At 55.3% G+C, this 18,087-nt stretch overlaps 1 pseudogene; it reads right to left on the reverse strand.

Moving 5' to 3' along the window:
* Positions 1 to 3,117: 3,117 nt before the first annotated feature.
* LOC144148360 (uncharacterized) lies at positions 3,118 to 9,152 on the reverse strand (annotated as a pseudogene).
* Positions 9,153 to 18,087: the final 8,935 nt, after the last annotated feature.

An 18,087-nucleotide genomic window follows, 5' to 3' on the forward strand; every position in this document is an offset into this window, starting at 1 on the left:
GCGTATGATAGACAATGTTCTTCGTAGATTGAAATGGAAAACGTGCCTGTGCTACCTCCACAACATTGTTATCTTTTCGTCCACGTTTAAAGAGAACCTCCAGCGCCTTGATCAAGTTTTAACTTGCCTCAGGAATGCCGGCCTGCAACTCAACGCAACAAAATGTCACTTCGCAAGTAAATCTATCAAAGTGTTGGGTCATGTTGTTAGCCAAGATGGAATTCGTCCTGGTCCCGACAAAATTACGGCCGTCAATAATTTTCCCCGACCTGTCCGTCAGAAAGAGCTGCGCAGTTTCCTGGGATTGGCGTCGTACTTCCGTCGTTTCATTCGCAACTTTTCTACAATTGCTTCACCGCTGCACAAACTCCTCGCTGCCAATTCTTCATTTGACTGGCCGGAAGATTGTGAGACAGCGTTTACAACACTAAAGCAGGCCCTCACTTCTTCTCCTGTACTCAGCCATTTTGATGAAAACGCCCCAACAATAGTCCATACAGACTCCAGTGGCCATGGTATCGTTGCTGTGCACTTGCAATGCGATGCTTCTTCTATGGAAAAAGTAGTTGCGTATTCCAGCCGCACGTTGACGCAAGCCGAAAGCACGATACCATTACCGAGCAGGAGTGCCTCGCGGTCGTTTGGTCTATTCAAAATTTCCGGCCCTACTTGTACGGACGTGATTTCACTGTTGTAACCGACCACCACGCACTCTGCTGGTTGTCATCCATCAAAAACGTAACCGGACGCCTTGGCCGCTGGATACTTCGCCTACAGAAGTGCAACTCTACCGTGACATACAAGACCGGCAAAAAACACGCTGATGCCGACACTCTTTCACGTTGTCCACTGTCGTCCACGGAGGACAGTTGCTTAGCGTCTGCTCAGCAAGTGGCAGCTATCCCTATTGCCGTCGCAGAACATGTCAGCCCGGAACTCCCATCTGATCTCGTCTCTCTTCAGCGTTCGGATACGTACTGTCGCAACGTGATTGATCTTTTCGACGGTTCCGCTCGACCACCAAACAGTTGCTCATGCTGCCAACTGAAAAAACTTAGACTCTTGAATGGTGGTGGCCTTTACTACTACAATTACCACCCTACCGGCGACAAGTGGGTCCCCGTCGTTCCGCGTAGCCTTCGGTCACGCATTTTGCGAAGTTTTCATGACGACGCTACGGCTGGTCACCTTGCCTTCCAGAAGACATACGACCGCATCAAAAGCCGTTGTTTTTGGCCCGGCCTCTCAACCAGCGTCGCCAAGTATGTTGCGTCGTGTAAACCATGCCAACGCCTCAAACGACCCACTTCGGCCCCAGTGGGGACCCTCCAACCCCATCCATGCCCTTCAGCTCCCTTCGATATTGTCGGGATTGACCTGTACGGACCTCTTCCTGTAACTGCAGCTGGCCATCGGTGGGTTGTCACAGCAGTGGACCACTTCACCCGTTATGCCGAAACTGCTGCTATTTCCTCGGGCTCCGCTTCAGAAATTGCAGACTTCTTTTTGCGGGCCATTTTCCTGCGCCACGGTCCGCCTCGAGTTCTTCTGAGGGACCGTGGACAAACGTTCCTTTCTTCGCTACTTTCTTTAGTGCTTCGAGCCGCTGACACCGCTCATAAAACTACATCGAGGTACCACCCGCAAACAAACGGCCTGACGGAGCGCTTCCATCAGACTCTTTCGGACATGCTTTCCATCTACATTGGCCCTGACCACACCAATTGGGACACCATTTTACCATTTGTTACCTACGCCTACAATACCGCTGTGCAACAAACCACTGAATTCTCACATTTTTCCTCGTCTATGGCCGTTCCCCTTCTTCTGTACTTGACGCGTCTTTTCTCTCCGCACCTATCGGGCCAGCAGCGAACCTTCCCGGCCTGTTTGTTTCTAGACTGGCTCACTGCCGCAGTCTTGCCCGTTTGAACACGGTGGCCTGTTAAGAAAGCCGCAAGTCTCGCCACGACGAGAAGCACCGTTCGGACACTTTTTAACCTGGTGAAGAAGTTCTGCTTGCCACTCCCCTCCGTGTTCCTGGATTGTGCGAGAAGCTCTTGCCCCGATTAATCGGTCCTTACAGGATCCTGGAGCAAACCTCACCAGTGAATTACCGCGTCACGCCTATTTCCGGTGTCACTGACCGTCGGTGCCGGGGAACTGAGATTGTACATGCTTCTCGGATGAAGCCGTTCATTCGTCGCGATTCCTCTACCTCACAGTGACGGCCAGGATGGCCGCTTCAGCCGAGGGGGAGTAATAGTGTGAGCCTGAAATTGCGAAAGAAGAGGTTTTGCAACGGGAAGCGGTCAATATCCCTTTTATGCTTCGTTGTCGTTTAGACATTGTGCGCGTTCATGATCATCTCATTTCATCTTCCTTCTCGTCGGTTGATCATCTCCGCTGCTGGAACGGTTGCTGTCCTTTTGTGTCCGTGCTCGGCGCTCGCAAATAAAGCGGACCTCAAGCGTTCCCGTCGACTCTCTCAACCGGCCAACCGCAAGCTCCCAGCGGTACGACTGTTCCTCACAGAGGAGGAGGAGGAATGAATGTTTATTCCATGAGCGCTGGCGCTGCTGTTCCACACAGAAAATCACATATTTCTTTCCTCATCCGCGACCACCATTCTCTCCCGTAAGCTGCTTTCGTGACTTCGTTGTCAGGTGCAGAATCTCAAGCACTGTACAAACCCTCTTCTCGCAACTTTTTATATATACACGTATTATGGACACAAACTTTCCCTGCACTCGGTGGCAGGCCTGCAGGAACCTATGTGCAAGGGTCATTATCTCTCCGATTGGCCCTGCACGCCTCGAAGTAATCATAAAAATAGGTAATGCGGAAGCAATGACAGTGCGCCAGACGAAACCACTGGTGTACAGGACCCCCTGAGAATAAGTTACCAGCAGTAAGGAAAAACAAACCAAGACAAAATGTGAATTTGCAATATCAACATTTATTGCAGAAGTCACAGTGTCAAGAATTTATTTACATTTTTCACTTTGGCAGCTCCGAACTCCTAAGAGATTTCAAATTCACAATGTGAGATTTCTTTATTACAAAAGCCGCTGTAGCAGACTTATTTACATTTTTACTTGAACAGCGCTGAACATCTTACTTACACCACCGCATCTTCAAGATATTTCGCTTCACCCGCTTAGAGGACAGGCTTTTATTTGTTGATTTCGTGAAGATAAGCAGCCTGGTGAGTGTGTAAAACTTAATTATCGCTGTAGTGAGCTTATGTCCGTGCTCAATGCAGCCAACGTTTTCAAGTTCATGACCCAGAAGAAAAAGCAAGAATATAACCAAGCTTTCAGCAAGAAGCTTGTTTCGGCTGAAAAACACAGTGAAAGCATTTTCAAGCTTTGTGATGAGCTTTTCAAGAGCGTCTGATGGGTAGAGCAGGCCCCCATGGTTGAACTGATTTCTAAGCGTGGATTTGCAGTTCGATTCTGCTTGCAGTCGCCTAATGCAGAGACAAGATGCACAATCAGGACAAAGACCTTTTTTCAGAGATTTGCGCAGAACATAGGCAGCTATATCGAAAATAAGCCGGCTATCGCTCTTTTTTTATCATGCCATCATGGTCAAGCAGGGAGGCATGCTTTTCCAGCACTTCTTCAGCATGCGGCAGGTTTCCTTCATCCATAAGGCTATCAACAAGAGCTGTTACACAAGCTCCCTTTTGTTCAGGCCCATCAGAAGGCTCTAAAAGAGCAATCACCAGTTCAGGAGGAGTGTTACCTCCTTAAGGGGGTCTTGCGAGGCTGTAAAATGCCGTGTTATTGTCTGGCGAGGCGGGCGAGGCTGTGAATTTCCATGTTATTGACGACGACCACAAATTGCTTAGGGGAGGTATGATCATTGCTCCCAAAGGCCTGCCGGACGACACCAAATGCATTTTCCATCTTGTCCTGGCTTAGGTTTGCAGTCAGCAAATATGTGTACTTCAGTGTGCTAGTAACATAGCTGAGGAGTGACAGAGTGCTCTGAATAGTCACCCGGAGCCCTAGAGCCGTAGTCTCGCTTAAAAAGCCCACATCGTGCTTGGCAGCATGCTCTTCCCAATCTCGCAGAAAGGTCAGAAAGTCTTCCAGATACTTTGCACTTGCTGAATCACATTTAAAGCATTTCGAAGGAATACGCACCGTCTTTATAAAAATTAGTCGTTCCATCTTTTGAATAAACTTCTCCGTAGGTTGTGTTATCTTAAACGTCTTAACTAGCTGGTACTTCAAAAAAAAGTTCATTTTCAAAAATTCCTGACTAAAAAGCTGAAATGCGAGGTTTACCCTCATTTTTTCAAATGCTGTTGGCTGCACGTGTGATTGCGTGATGTGCGGCAACACTTTTATTGTCACTGACTCGCTGTCCTTTTTCTATGCCTCTCTGACACCATCAACATGGACGTGACCATCCGGGATATGCAGGCCTGTCGACACAAATGCATTTCGGATGCACTTTACCAGATGAGGAAAGTCTGATATGAAGTGCACCTTCCTCCCTGGCTCGACCGGATGGGGAACTTTGCAGGTGATTCCCTTGGAGGTAGCTGCACGAATAAAAAAAAGCACCTGGTTGCCTACCAGCCCATATATTTATTTAAAAATTAAAAGTAGAGATATCACACATTTGATTCCAAACAGCTTCAAGAGAGCCCGGTTCTAGGGTATACCAGCGCTTGTCCAATAATCAACAAATATTCCAGCTTCTTCTGCGACGACTGTGGCTTCCAGAAGAATTTTAGACAGGACCGAGGCTTTTACATTTCCTTTTTGGGCAAAGACGCCAATGATCTGAGTCCATTTTCCTGCAAAGATATCGAATCCCACAATGCATGAGTAGCCCCCCAGATAAAATCAGGTCAAATAGGCAATCGTGTAATAGTACCAAACGCTGCTGATAAATTCAAGTACATGTGAACACTCATCCACAATACGGCTCTGTTTCAAATACACAAACCTTGGAATGGCTGAAACATAACCACGAACCGTGGTCACTGGCCTCCGTCTTATTTCAGTCACCCGTTAATGGTCTTAAGTCCACAAATCCTGTCAGCTCTCCAGACGCATTGACCTTAATGTTCTCTAAAAGTGAGTTCGTCAAAGACAAGCCCACCATGAAGGCTACACTCTTCCATTTTCTTGGTCTTCTCCTATAGTGCTGAAAGGACTTTGGAGTAAAATCCAAATGCGCTCTTAAAGCCTTTCATATGCGTGTCTAAGCAACTCTTTCTTGGCAGAGCCATTATTTCGTGCCTGCGGACATGCTCGTAAAGCTGTGGACTTTCCATTCGCATAAGAATACACTGCAATATCTACACTTTGTCACCCGACATGCCTCTGCACGACTTCGAGTGGCTACCTCAAAGGAGATTTTGACTGCAATATGTTGCTTCACTGGCAGACCACTCAACTTTTTTCTAAAGCAGCCCTGGCGATTCCATCGTTGACTGCCCGTAGCTCTTCAATGGTCCTTTTCTCCTTAACCAGCTTTTTCTTTGCCTGAAACAACTGCACAGACTTCCTAGAAATGGGCTGCTTGAACGTGTCTCTGCGTTTCTTCTTCAGTCTGTTCCGCTGGTTTTGAATCTTTCGCGTCAGGTACTTACACCTCAAGCAAGCTTTCCCATCCTGCGTAGTAACCAAGCACTTGGGCGAAAAACATTTGCTTCCAAAACAAACGCACTTACTGCCAGCGGCAGGCTCAATTTCGCAGCCGCAACAAAGAATCAGTTCGTCGGCCCTTTTCACCAACGAGAGTGGGTCAGTTTCGGTGCTCACATAGTGCTCTTCCACATCTATGCCGCGGCAGTAGGTACTGCAGAGGTACCAATCTGCAGTACCTACTTCTTTGCTTGACGAAAACACAACGTGTTTCAACACGCACACGTCACCCGGCACTGTATTGTAGTGCTATGCGAAGCACACTGCGTCTGGGATACTGGGCAAGCAAATTTTGCTACAAAATGCTCACGGTGGCATTATGCTGTGAAACGGGTTGTTTCCTCGCCAGCGGCAGCATCGTCACAGGCCTTGAAAGTCGTGGGTTCATTCGGCACTTTACTCTTAGCAGGCGGAGCTGTGCAGTCAGCAATATTCCTCTCTTTTCTTTTGTAAGGCACTTGTTTAGTCAGGCAAGCGGAGCAATCTGGGAAAATGGTAGGAACGGCGTCCGGCGTCAGCGATGGTCGTTCACGGTCGAATTCGACGTCCTCGCCTTTGATCGCATGTTTGAATGTTCTTTGGATGTACCGATCATCAAAATGATGTGAACGCACTAAATAAGTTTCTTCTAGAACTTTGGCACCTCTTTTGATGTTTCTCGCCCATTCTTGAAGACCAACAGGGTCTGCCGGAGCCCTGAACAGAGACGCCTTCTCCTTGAAAGATTAGAACCCACCAGGGTTCTAACGGCGGCCTAGCTCGATCCTCGAGATCCGGCCGCAAGGCTAGCTCCACTGAACACCGCCGCGAATCACCAACTTGGCGTATCGGCAGCGAACAGCAAGGAACACAGGACACAGAATTCGCCCACTCCGACGTTTATTGCAATGCAATAAAGGAAACGTCGGGCGCGTCGTTCTACACCGCCGACCACCTTAGCCGGGCGGGAGAGACAGGCGCGAGGGCGGACAAAGGAAGGCCAAAAAGGAGCGAGTCGTACTTACGGCCGCTCCCGACGATGGTTCGTGTCCAAAGAGGCCCTCTCCTTTTCGCCCGTCGCGGACCAGGCCGCCGGAGCTTCCGGGCAAAACCTGTCACGTGAGGGGTTCGGCAGCGCCCCCCGCTCTCACGGGGATCCTCCCGGAGGGGAAAGCGCGCGACCGCGGAGAGAGAGGTACCACCCCTCTCGCCTCCGCGGCGGGCCGAGGGGATAGGAAAGATGGCGGAGCTCCGCAATTCCCACATCCCTCCCCCCTTTGACCAAAGCCGCTCGACCTCGAGGGCTCCGGCGAACGATGACCTAACCGTTCGTTTCGCTGCCTGGCACACCTCCTTGAGCAAGTCCAAGAAAGTCCGATCCCGAACATGCGCAACTGCGCCAACGTCCACCGCACTGCCACCACATAGTTCGCCACAATCACCACATAGTTCGCCACAGTCCGCCGGTTGACCTGATTTCGTCGGCCGACCCAAGGTCCGCAGGCCCGCCGGAGAAGTAGGCTGGGCCGGTTGAGCACAGGGCCCGGGCAGCCGGCTGCTCCCAGGCGGTCACTTCCCGCAGCGGTTCGCCCCGCGCCGACGGGGCGCTTGCCTGCCGCACCGCCGGCGGCTTCCGCTGCTTGCGGGTTCAGCAGTGACCACCTCTGATGCCCGGACCCGGGGTGGAGGCCGCGTTCGTAGTGCTGCCTCCCAGGTGGCCAGTTAGCCCAGCGCTGGGCGATGGCTTTCGCTCGGCGCACCTCGGGCGAGCGCCCCCACCACCATGGAGAAGGGGGCGCGATCAGCTGACCGCAAGAGCCGGCCCGCCGCGCAGCTCACTCGCTGTACGGGCTGCGGGGTCGTTTTGGCATACAGCTGGGCTCTCGTTCATCCCTGGGGTGGCGGCTGGCCCGGCTGGCTCGCTGCAGGCCTGGCGTGGTGTGGTGGCGTCGTGGTTGGAGGGTCGCTCGAACCCTGGGCGTGCGGGCTTGAACCCTCCGGAGACGGTGGCCCACCTGGTCAGCGACCTCGCCGATCGCGGATGTGGGGCGTTGCGTCGGGAACCTTCCCTCCGCACCTCCTCCCGTTAGCTCGCGACCTCGCGAACCCGAAGTGGGAGCGTCAGCAGTGGCTTCCTGCCGGCTGGCGCCCTCTGGAGTCACCCCGTGCAACGCATTGCCGGACCTCACGGCGTAGGCTGCGCGTTTCGTTGGCGCGCCTCGAGGAGCTTCCTCTGGCAACCCTTCCTGTGCGCAACTTTGCGCGCTGGAGGGCGGTGACCCGGTCAGCGATCTCGCCGGTTGCGGGTGTTGTAGCGGTGCGTCGGGAACCTTCCTTCCGCACCTCCCTCTAGCTCGCGACCTCGCGAGTCCGCAGTGGGAGCGTCGGCAGTTTCTCCTCTTGGAAAGTACTGCTTCAGCTCGCCCACGTGAATGGGGCCGCTTATTCGACCTGACCTCGGGTCTTTCAGCTTGTAATTCAGCCGCGAGATCTTCTCGGCGACTACGAACGGTCCTACCCACTTGGGTGCGAGACCGGCCGCGAACCCTGCGCTGGCATCGCTCAGCGCGTGGTTACGTTTCAAGACAGTGTCGCCCACTTGGTACGCCACGTCTCGATGAGCTCGGTCGTAGGCCGCCTTTTGGTCGACCCTGGCCTTACCGCGGCTGCGGTTCGCCTCCTTGATGGCTTCTGCCAAACGCTCGCGCAAGCGCCGCGCGTAAGCCGCATCTGCTGCTTTCGCGGGGACTGCGGTCGACCTCCTGGCCAGAACCGTGTCCGTCGGTGTGTTCAGCTCCCTGCCGAACATCAGGAATGCGGGCGTGAAGCCCGTGCACCGATTCACGCTTGTGCGCAGAGCGAAGGAGATCGAGCTCAAGTGCTCATCCCAGTCTTGTTGCCGCCGGGCATATGCCCCAAGCAGTGGCTTTATGTCTCGATTTCGGCGCTCCGTCACGTTAGACTGGGGGTGATAGCACGATGTTGTTTGCTGCCTGACACCCATTGCCGCGCACGCTTCACGAAACAACCTTGATGTGAAATACGTGGCGTTGTCGGTAATCAGCCGCTCAGGAAATCCGTAGCGACAAAACACCTCAGACAGCTTTTGCAGGACCTCCTGTGCTGTCGCTTTGCGCAGCGGATAGAGTTCAGCGATCCCACTGAAGTGGCATGTCACCACGAGTACAAACTTGTACCCTCTCTTGCTGCGCGGCAGCGGGCCCATCAGATCGCACGCCAGGACCTCCCATGGCTTTGTGCTCACGATAGGCTGAAGCAAGCCTGGCGCCTTACCGCCTCGCGGTTTGCGCTCTTGGCAGACGTGGCATGTGCGTACGTACCTACATACTTGTGCCTTCATGCCGGGCCAGGTAGCATACCGACAAAGCTTTTGCCATGTCTTTGGCGCGCTACCGTGGCCGTCTGCGTCGTGGTAGTGCTGCAATGCAGCCCACCTCAGCTTGCTCGGGATAACGGCTTTAAAACACTCACTTGAGTCATTTTTGCCGGGCACGTATTTCAGCAGAGCTCCATCGGCGTCAAGCAGGTAACTTTCCAGCTCACTCGCAGCAATACCAGCTGCATTAGAGCCCGCGCCAGCCGCAATACCAGCAGCTTCCCGGCGCCCGTCATTCTCCGGTGTTCGATTTGCCTGAGGGTCCGTCTCTTCATTAAGACTGGCGATCACCTCCCGACAAAACAAGTCCTCCTGCTGAGCCTCGACTAGCTCTTCCCGACTGAACGCAACCTCGAGCAGAACTCCTCCCCCGACGAGATGCACGTGCTCTGAGCTTCCGAAACTTGGGTCCTCCCGCGTTCCGCGCTCTCCCCGCGCCGAGAAGGGTCGCTGACCTACAGCATCCTCCTCGGCCTCTCCGGCCGGTTGGGTGTCGTCCACCGGCGCCCGTGACAGTGCGTCCGCGACCACATTTGTGGCACCTTTGTGGTAGCGAACTTCGAATTCGAAGCGTTGCAATGCCAGGGCCCATCGCGCGAGCCTCCCGCTGGGCTCACGGAGGCGGGAAAGCCATGTGAGGGCCATGTGATCCGTCTCGATCGTGAATTTGACCCCCTCTACGTACATCTCGAACTTTCGAAGTGCGTAGATTATGGCCAGACACTCCTTCTCGGTGACCGAGTAGTTTCGCTCTGCCGGTGTCAGCGCACGGCTCGCAAAAGCCACGGGTCGCAGTTGTTCTCCATCCACCTGGAGGAGCACTGCCCCTACGCCGAGGTCACTCGCGTCTGTTTGGATCACGAATGGCCTGTTCAGATCCGGCAGTTTCAGCGATGCAGTGTCTGCAACAGCTTTCGCCAGTTGGCGTAGGCTGCTCTCCTGCTCCTCTCCCCACTCCCAAGGGGCGGATTTCCTCAACAACTTTGTCAAGGGTGCTTGCAGGCGCACGCAAGCGGGGATAAACTGGCGGTAGTAGCCGATCATCCCTAGGAAGCGCCGAACTCCGGCGACATCCTTCGGCGTGGGAAACTCCAAGATCGCCCGGAGTTTCTCGGGATCGGGGGACACCTGTCCGCGTTCGATCCGATAGCCGAGCAGGCTCACCTGAGCGCTGCATATTTGCGCCTTGGCAGGATTGATGGTTATGCCGGCCGCCCTGAGTCGTCCCAGGACGTCTCTCAGGTGGCAGAGGTGCTCCTCGAAGGTGCGGGAGTAGACGACAATGTCGTCCAAATAGGCGAGGGCATGCTGCCACTTTGCCTCACCGAGCACCCGGTCGATCAGGCGTTGGAATGTGCTCGGACTTCCGCACAAACCGAAAGGCATACGTACGAACTCGTACAGCCCCCGATGGCAAGTGAACGCTGTCTTGCATTCATCGCCGGGACGCATCTCGACCTGAAGGTACCCCTTGCTGGCGTCCAAAATGGAGAAGTATTTTGCGCCACCGAGATTTGCGACGATTTCGTCAACGCTCGGGAAGGGGTACGCATCCTTTTTCGTGACCGCATTCAGCCGCCGATAGTCGACACACAAACGCCAGCTACCGTCTTTCTTTCGTACGAGCACCACTGGAAACCCCCAAGGGCTCGTCGAGCGGCGGATAATGCCTGCTTTCAGCAGTTCCTCCAGCGCCTCGTCAGTTGCCTGCCTCTTGGCCGGGCTGACGGGCCGGGGATTGCATTTCCATGGTTGAGCATCGCCGGTGTCTATGCAGTGCTACACCAATCTTGTGCAACCTGCTTGCTCAGTGAATATCTCGCCGAAGTCACCTAACAACGACAAGACGCGGTCACGCTGCGCTGCTGTCAGCTCGCTAGCACTTGCTAGGAGCGCGCCCAATTCCTCGCCCTGACCTCGGGGTGGAAGGCGCGCAGCGCAGAAGAGATCAGCCGCGGCAGCAGCAACGACCGAGCCCGGAGGTTGCTGCTCGCGCCGGCTACCGGCAGCGCCTGAAGCTTCTGCTTCCCGCGGCGCGAGAGACGTTTCGGCGGCGCGCCCATGCAGTGACTTCTCTGCGGGCGGCGGCTCGAAAAACGGTTTTAGCGGCATAAACGGGCCCTCCCGATAGCCTCCGTTGCCGACGTCCACGACGCGATAACGCTGCGCCGCTGTCAGCTCACTAGCACCTGCTAGGAGCGCGCCTAACTCCTCGCTCTGATTTCGGGCTGGAGGGCTGGCGGCGCAGGAGAAATCAACCGCGCCGGGAGCGGCAACACCCGAGCTCGGAGGGTGCCGCGCGCGCCGGCTATCGGCTGCGCCTGAAGCTTTTGCTTCCCTCGGCGCGCGGGACGTTTCGGCGACAGCCTTACACAGCGACCTCGCTGCAGGCGGCGGTTCGGCGAACGGCTTTAGCGGCGTAAACGGGCCCTCCCGATAGCCTCCGTTGCCGATGTCCACGACCAGTCCAACCTTGGACATAAAGTCTCTCCCCAGAATGACTGGGACCGTCAGTCCGGGCAAGTGGACGAAACGCATTCGCCGTACACGCTGACTCCAACGCACGACGAGGCGTACGTCACCGCGTGACGTAACATCACCACACGCAAGCTGGAGAGGCAACTTCCGCGCGCGCAGCCGAATAGCTTTGCGCTCGAGATGGGAAACGACCTCGTCCCCAACGAGTGAAGTGCTTGCCCCGGTGTCCAGCAGTGCCTTAAAACTCCGTCCCGCAATTGCGAGGTCGAGAAAGGGCGCAGGCGCGCTGGTCGGAACTCCGACTCTGAATGCGGCGGGCGCGGTGATGTTTTCCTCTCGGGCGCGTTGATCAGCCGCCGGCGACTTCACCGGCGGCCCGCTGCGTTTCCCGGCCCACCTGGGCAGATTCGCATCATGTGACCAACTTGGCCACACCTGAAACAGCGAACAGAATTCCGTGCTGCTTGCTGCGCCGATCGAGGCTGCTCGTACGCTCCGCGGCCAGCTGGCCGCATCCGGTTCTCCGGGGGAGAGGTGTGAGCGGGTGCCAGCAACTGCGGCAGCGCCGATCCCGTGTAGGGATGCCCACTTGGGCGTGCGTTCGCCGGCCGATCACCTGACCGGTTTGTTGTGTGCACAGCGCGCGGGGCTGCCAGGACCTCCGGCCGTATCGCCTCCGCGTTGCGCAACCCATACGAGTAGGGGTCCAGCGCTCGGTCCCCGAGACCGAGCGTTTCTCGCTGGCAGGGTATCAACGTAGAGCCGACCTCGACTCGTCCGCTGCCCGTAACGCCGCGCCAAGCACAGCTTGGTTCCAGTGTTTCCACCGGAGGCGGCGGTGGCCGATACGCGCGTGCAGCCGCAATTGCTGCTTGCACACGACGAGATTCGGCCGCCAGCTCGTTGAGATCTCTGCACCTGCAGTTCCTCAAGTACAAGGCAAAGGTGGGGTGGCATTGCCTGATGACCCGATCGACCCGCTCCGAGTTCGGGGCATGTGGGTCGGCGTACTCGTAAAGCTCCTGCATCGCACGGACATACTCGATCATCGATTCGTCCGGAGCTTGGGTGCGCATTTCCAACTCCCTACGCATCCGCGGGAGGTAGTCGACGGGCAGGAATTCCTCCCTGAACATCGTTCGGAAGTCATCCATCGTGCGCGCCGTGTGGCCTATCACTCGATACCACCGGGCGGCATGGTCGACTAGGGCTGCGGGCAGAACTCTGTGCAGCACCTCGCTCTCGCTGATGCCGGTCGCCTGCTCGTAACGGCTCAGAGCCAGCAGGAAAGCGTTTGCGCTCACTTGATCGCTATAACCGCTATACGTCGGCATCGGTAGCTGCACCCTGGGAGCGGGTGAGCGCGCCGCCTGCAGCACTTGCTGCATGGCGCCTGCGAGAGCGTTCGCGATGGACGCTGCATCCACAGTCATTCCTTCGCTTACGGGCGCCTGCGTGCTCACTTGCACGAGAGGCGCGCCGCATGGGGCTTCAGCATTTGCGTAGGCCCGGCGCATGGTGGTTGTAAGCGCGGCGTCACCTGACGTAGAGCGCTCGTGGAATTCGGAACTTCCCGAAATTCTCGTTGCCGCGCGAGCCGCAGCATCTGCGTAGGCCCGGCGCATGGGGGTTGAAAGCGCGGCGTCACCTGACGTAGAGCGCTCGGGGAATTCGGAACTTTCCGAAATTTTCGTTGCCGCGCGAGCCGCAGCACCTGCGTAGGCCCGGCGCATGGGGTTTGAAAGCGCGGCGTCACCTGACGTAGAGCGCTCGTGGAATTCGGAACTTTCCGAAATTTTCGTTGGTGCGCAAGCCGCAGCATCTGCGTAGGCCGGGCGCATGGTGGTTGAAAGCGCGGCGTCACCTGACGTATAGCGCTCGCGGAATTCGGAACCTTCCGAAATTCTCGTTGCCGCGCGAGCCGCAGCATCTGCGTAGGCCCGGCGCATGGTGGTTGAAAGCGCGGCGTCACCTGACGTATAGCGCTCGCGGAATTCAGAACTTTCCGAAATTTCCGTTGGTGCGCAAGCCGCACTCGCGGTTGCGTAGGGGCCGTGGAGAAGGGGGACCCGAGCCGCTCCTGCGGCTGCGGTGGGCGCTGTTGATGCAGAGCATCGCGGGACCTCCCGGGCATGATCACAAAGGTCGGCCAACAGCATCAAATCCACCAACTCATAATCCTGTGCCATGTTCCTCGGAGCTAGCGAACCTCGAATTCACTTGAAAACGAGTCCCACGTTCGGGCGCCAAAAATGTGGGGACCAGGGTTCTAACGGCGGCCTAGCTCGATCCTCGAGATCCGGCCGCAAGGCTAGCTCCACTGAACACCGCCGCGGATCACCAACTTGGCGTATCGGCAGCGAACAGCAAGGAACACAGGACACAGAATTCGCCCACTCCGACGTTTATTGCAATGCAATAAAGGAAACGTCGGGCGCGTCGTTCTACACCACCGACCACCTTAGCCGGGCGGGAGAGACAGGCGCGAGGGCGGACAAAGGAAGGCCAAAAAGGAGCGAGTCGTACTTACGGCCGCTCCCGATGATGGTTCGTGTCCAAAGAGGCCCTCTCCTTGTCGCCCGTCGCGGACCAGGCCGCCGGAGCTTCCGGGCAAAACCTGTCACGTGAGGGGTTCGGCAGCGCCCCCCGCTCTCACGGGGATCCTCCCGGAGGGGAAAGCGCGCGACCGCGGATAGAGAGGTACCACCCCTCTCGCCTCCGCGGCGGGCCGAGGGGATAGGAAAGATGGCGGAGCTCCGCAATTCCCACAGGACAAAGGACGTTCTTCCTTTATTCGGGCATCTTCACACACAATCGTTGCACGAGATTTCACGGCATATATTCGAAACGTAGCAAAAAAACGCTTCTCCACACAGACAAGTCGCCACCCGACAGAACGTTGAAGGGCCCAGCCGGTACGCAAACTGACGCACCAGTTGCAACTAGCGCCCCCTAACGCTGAATCCAAATTAATTTCCCAGCCGCCTATGGGGAAGGCGCCTGCTCATGACACTAGGAGAAATATTCTAGGCACTCTAGTTGAATCGTGCTGCCAAGAAGTGTAACAAAAGAGTATTCCTCAAAATGCGCTAGGCAGTACACTGGGTCCTTCCACAGTTTAGGGGGGGGGGGGGGGAACAGGCGTGGAAGAGGGGAGGGCATCAAGAAAGTTGCTTTCTCTGAAAACGTTCCGCTTACTGTCCCTTCTGCTTAAACTCCCGACTCCCCACCGGTACATTTTCCAGCTGATTATTGTGCTACCATCTGGCATGTCCGAGTCTTTTGAGCTCAATAACAATGTTGAGAACGCAAGGTGTCTTTATTTCTTTTTTAAAAATCCAGGTCGAGCAATAAAAGTGTAGTTTTACAAAGAATCTGTTGGTCTTACTGATGCCGTGGCAGGCCAATGCGCCCGGCAGGAAAGCAATCTTTCTGTGATGATGATGAATGATCATGGATTGAATAAAATGAACAACGCTTTCCGTGGCCGCAACGCAGCCTGGGTACTTCCGCTTATGAGGCCTGCGTCCATCCGCTTGCTCTATTTCGTCATGGTCAAAGCGAACGCCAAGCGCCTGGTTCGGATTAACGCCTTTTAAACCAATCCAAAACATTATCCAAATCCAAAATCCAAAACCAGTCCACATCAGAGAGTTTTTAAGGGTATGATCGAAAAGAGGTGCGTAGCTTTAGAATAACATAAACTTGCATTGTGACATTGACCAACTGAAGAATCCATCAAAAGAACGTTTCGCGTTCAATCTTCGTCTTCTTTACAGAGAGGTGCATTTTTTTATATTTCACTTTTATATAAGGTTTAGTGCGATGCTACGTGAGCGGCACGGGCAGAGCCCAGTGTCAGCCACATCGGGAAAGGTTGCTCTTTTGAAGCAGCCTGTGATTCGGCTACTGACGGCGGCCCACATATTCCGGAAAGACGCCTAGCCGACGCAAAAGAGTTGACGCAGTTTGCTCTAGCGGTGCAAGGCTAAAGCAACCGCAAAGCTGCCAGCACCTCTCCGTTCGTCGGAGTCACGGTTGTTCCACCTCACATGAATTCGCTAAATTGCCACTAAACGCTGTCTATGCCTGGCAGGCCCGCATCGTGTGCTCCACAGGCGATCACATCTCTTCCAAAGTGGACTGTGCTAGCGCGTGCTAGAGCCGGCGGTAGCGCGTTACGCGAACTTGGCGCCTGAGCTCCCCAATTAGGGTGCGAACGCTACTATACTGGCGTTTAGAAGAGCACTTGAGAGATCCACTCGACGGACTCCGGGCAGAGTTTTCTCGAAGGTCGAGCTGGCCGGCGGCGGTCCCTCTACACTTGGCGGAAGCTGACGTGCGTTCAGCGTATTGTCTTGGTATTTGTCTGCAGTGACGCTATGCGGTGGAAGTAAGATGTTAAACAGCCCTGCTCCCCGCACGGGGCACCTTGAGCAACCTTGGTGACGGTACTGGCGATACCGCGGACCCCGAGCCCCCAAACATACGCTGGATCCAACTGTGGCAATGTGTTTATAGGTGGAGGGTTAGAAACCACGAACGGTGGCCGTCGGAGCCCAGGTCAAGCTCCGGCGGATGGGCTCCCTGTCTGTTCACCAGGCAGGGAGCTCCGGGACCTCTTTGGCTACCAGGGTAAGGTCAAAGGAGAAAGTACCCCCGTCTCCCTGCTTTCCAATGTGTCATATGGCATTTTCCAAACCCCCCCCCCCAAACGTGATCGGCCCCCGAAAAGGGGCCGCACCGAAGTTTCGTTCCCACCACTTCCAAACTTGAGTATTTCGAAACCGAACAACTACCCTCGCTTCTTAGTAATAGAATCAGTTGACCAGTTGAACCCTCTTGCTTCAAAGTCAGTATTTCTCGTCTCCAAATTTCTTGAAGGTGTCATCGGCGAATCATATAAAGCCAAAAAACAAAGAACCGGTGAAATCCTTGTTGAAGTCAGTAGCCAGAATCAGGCTGATAAACTACTTGCACAAACCCGCATCGCCGATCTGGCCATCCGAGTCACGCCCCACCGCAGCCTAAACAGCTCCCAGGGCGTGATCTCCGAATATGACCTAATCAATGAATCTGAAGCTGACCTGCTGGAGGGCCTTCGTAGTCAGGGCGTAACAGCGGTCAGGCGCATAACCATCCGCAGAGACGATAAACAAATACCGACAAAGCACCTCATCCTAACCTTCGACAAGGCGACCCTTCCTGAATTCATCAACGCAGGTTACATTCGTTGTTCAGTCTGGCCTTACATCCCGAACCCACGGCGCTGCTTCAAGTGCCAACGGTTCGGGCACGGCACAAACACCTGTCGCGGCCGACTTACCTGCACAAAATGCGCCCAGCACGATCACCCGGCCGAAAACTGCAACGTGCAACAACTTCTTTGTGTAAACTGCCAGGGTCCACATGCGGCCTACTCCAGAAAATGCGAAAAGTTTCAATTAGAAAAGAAAATCATTAATATCAAGGTCACTGAAAACATCACTTTCCCAGAGGCGCGGAAGAGGTTCGCCTCTTTCCCTCTGGGGAGGTACGCCGACGCAGCTCGCCGGGGGGCGGAGCGGCGTCTGGTTTCGGCGGGGACCCAGTACCGCGAGTCGGACTTGGTCCCGCCCCCGCCCCCCCCTGGGTTGCCTCTGGCAGCCCAACCCACCTCCGCACCGCTCGCTGAGCCAGCAGCGGCTGTGGTGGTATCCACGTCCGGTGGGGATGCTGCTGCACCCACCGTTTCCCCCTCTCTACCGGCCCGAAGCACACGCGAGGGTCCGGACGAGATGGAGACGGAGGCAGTCGCAGCGACCCCCTCCCCCACCTCACTGCCTGTGCCATCTGTGGTGCTCCCCACGCCTTCGGCACTGGCAGCACAGGCAAAGAACTCCCGAAAGGGTACCACGTCAAGGGGGCCCAGTCCGCTTGGCACCCCCTTGCCTTCAGATGATGACATGGACGTCGAGCCCTTCCGGCTTTCATCGCAGCGGAAGGAACGGGCTGCGACGTCCAGGTCAGTAGAGAAGCCCAGAAAACCCCTTCCAAGAGTCCAAGCCCCGAAAGACCCTACATAAATAGTCACACTTCAGTAGCTCTGAACACATAATAATGGGAAGAGAAAATATTGTTCAATGGAACTGCAGAGGCCTTCTGAATAATCTTGACGACGTTTATGAGATTCTGCATGCCAATCAACCAAGTATAATGTGTGTCCAGGAAACACATCTGAATTCCAAACACACAAATTTCTTGAATAGTTACATGGTATACAGGAAAGACAGGGATGGCTGCACACACTCTTCTGGCGGTGTTGCCATAATCACCCGCAAATCCTTAGCATGCCACCCTGTCACCTTGAACACCGTCCTTGAGGCTGTAGCAATACGCTTAATAATATTTAATAGGTTGATAACGGTATGCTCCATATACATTCCTCCTGATGTTGCACTTACGAGCTCCGACTTCGAGGCGCTGGTTGACCAGCTGCCCGAACCATACATCCTTACAGGCGACCTTAATGCTCACAACTCTCTTTGGGGCTCTTCCAGAACGGATGCCCGAGGTCGCCTG

This window comes from Haemaphysalis longicornis, unplaced genomic scaffold, assembly GCF_048455015.1.
Source record: "Haemaphysalis longicornis isolate Haplotype H1 unplaced genomic scaffold, Haemaphysalis longicornis Haplotype H1 scaffold_8, whole genome shotgun sequence".
Lineage (NCBI taxonomy): Eukaryota > Metazoa > Arthropoda > Arachnida > Ixodida > Ixodidae > Haemaphysalis > Haemaphysalis longicornis.